Below are 2,542 nucleotides of genomic sequence, written 5' to 3' on the forward strand. Positions count from 1 at the left end.
CGAGCCCTGGCGCGCGGCCCTTGCAGAGGTGCCGGTGCCTCCGTCTGCAGAGACCAGGAGGGAGCCTCGGGGCGTCGGGCGATGTCGCCCAGGTGCACGGCTGGTGGGGGCGGACAGGCTTGAACTTTGGCCGCTGGTTTGTGTTTTAACTGCTGGCTGGTGCTCTGAGAGGACAAGCCACGTGTTCAGTAAGAATCATTAACAGATCGTGGCTGGATGACAACAGGAGCCACACTTGGCTCATTCAGACGCGCAGCAGGCGCTCACCGCGTTGAGTCCCGTGCTGGACTCGGGTGAAGTAGTGATTTGGCCTTATCCGTTTTTTTTTTTGAGACAGAGTCTCGCGCTCTCGCCCAGGCTAGAATGTAGTGGCATGATCAGGGCTCGGTGCATCGTCAGCCTCCTGGGCTCAAGTGATTTTCCCGCCTTGGCCTCCCAAAGTGCTGGAATTACAGGCGTGAGCCACCGCATCCGGCCTGGCATGGCCTTTCTTTGAGTTCAGGAAATGTGACAAGGATTTGGACACCCAGAAATAAGAAGGGTGTGGAGAAGAGCACAAGCAGAGGATGTGAGAAGGGGGATTAAGGCAGGAAAGGGAGGTTGAGGCTAGGCCATCAGTGAGTGCCAGGCCAGATGCTTCTGACTCGGTCTCCAGGTGTCAGGAAAGAATCAGAATGAGAACAAAGGCCAGCCAGTGGCTCACACCTGTAATCTCAGCAGTCTGGGAGGCTGAAGTGGGAGGATTGCTTGAGCCCAGGTTTGAGACTGAGGGTTAAGAGAAGGGAAGCCGGGAAATGGGGCCGCGAGGTTTCAGACTTTGGTACATGTGCTTTTTTCTTTTTTTTTTGGAGACAGAGTCGCTCCATCACCCAGGCTTGAGTGCAGTGACGCAGTCTTGGCTCACTGCAAGCTGCACCTCCCGGGTTCACGCCATTCTCCTGCCTCAGCCTCCCGGGTAGCTGGAACTACAGGTGCCTGTCACCACACCCGGCTAATTTTTTCATATTTTTAATTGAGTTAATGGGGTTTCACCATGTTCGCCAGGATGGTCTCCATCTCCGGACCTCGTGATCTGCCCGCCTCGGCCTCCCAAAGTGCTGGGATTACAGGCTTGAGCCACGTCCCCCCCGTCTACATGTGCTTCTTAGATCCATGGAGAATGGCACAGACTCTACTAGGACAGAGACCCCAAAATATAGGGCCTGACGATGATGCCTTTCTTCACTCTCCCCTAACATTCTGGAGAGAAGCAGTTGTTTTGCACAGGTGGGCCAGGCATTCTGGTTCAGTCTGTCTTCCCGTCACTGAGGCGAGGAGAGGTGAAAGCTTCCTTTCACCTGGAAGTCACACAGTCCCTTCAGCTCACATCCCAAGGCCAGATGCCACTGGGTAGCGTTTCATATCTTACAGGAGGTAGCGACATAGGGATGCTGGGACAGCAGCCTCTGCCGCAGATGTAGTTTTGTACATGGGATTGAAAGGGAGTATCTGAGTGGCCGCCTCTGATATTTCTTGCAAAGCATTGGCCCAGTATCGTCACCACCTTTTCTCATCAGAAAAACCCAAGAGACGAGGCACGGTGGCTCACGCTTGTAATCCTAGCACTCTGGGAGGCCGAGGCGGGTGGATCAGTGTCAGGCCTCTGAGCCCAAGTCAAGCCATTGCATCCCGTGACTTGCACCTGAAGTAACTGAAAAATCACAAAAGAAGTGAAAATGGCTGGTCCTTGCCCTAAGTGATGACATTACCTTGTGAAATTCCCTTTCCTGGCTCATCCTGGCTGAAAAACTCCCCCACTGAGCGCCTTGTGACCCCCACTCCTGCCCACCAGAGAACAACCCCTTTTCTACTGTAATTTTCCTTTACCTACCCAAATCCTATAAAACGGCCCCACCCTTATCTCCCTTCGCTGACTCTCTTTTCGGACTCAGCCCGCCCGCACCCAGGTGATTAAAAAGCTTTATTGCTCGCACAAAGCCTGTTTGGTGGTCTCTTCACACGGACGTGCGTGACAACCAGGAGATCGAGACCATCCTGGCCAACATGGTGAAACCTGGTCTCTACTAAAAATAGAAAATTGGCCAGTTGTGGCACGTGCCTGTAGTCCCAGCTACTCAGGAGGCTGATGCTGGAGAATCACTTGAACCCGGGAGGTGGAGCTTACAGTGAACCAAGATCTTGCCACTGCACTCCAGCCTGGGCAACAGAGCGAGATTCAATCTCAAAAAAAGAAAAAAGTCCGGGCGTGGTGGCTCACGCCTGTAATCCCAGCACCTTGGGAGGCTGAGGCGGGCGGATCATGAGGTCAGGGGAGATTGAGACCATCCTGGCTAACACAGTGAAACCCCGTCTGTAGTAAAAATACAAAAAAAATAAATAATTAGCTGGGCAGGGTGGTGGGTGTCTGTAGTCCTAGCTCCTCGGGAGGCTGAGGCAGGAGAATGGCGGGAACCCGGGAGGAGGAGCTTGCGGTGAACCAAGATCACGCCACTGCACTCCAGCCTGGGTGACAGAGTGAGACTCCGTCTCAAAAAAAAAAAAA

The sequence above is a fragment of the Mandrillus leucophaeus genome, unplaced genomic scaffold (assembly GCF_000951045.1).
Source record: "Mandrillus leucophaeus isolate KB7577 unplaced genomic scaffold, Mleu.le_1.0 Scaffold10, whole genome shotgun sequence".
NCBI lineage: Eukaryota > Metazoa > Chordata > Mammalia > Primates > Cercopithecidae > Mandrillus > Mandrillus leucophaeus.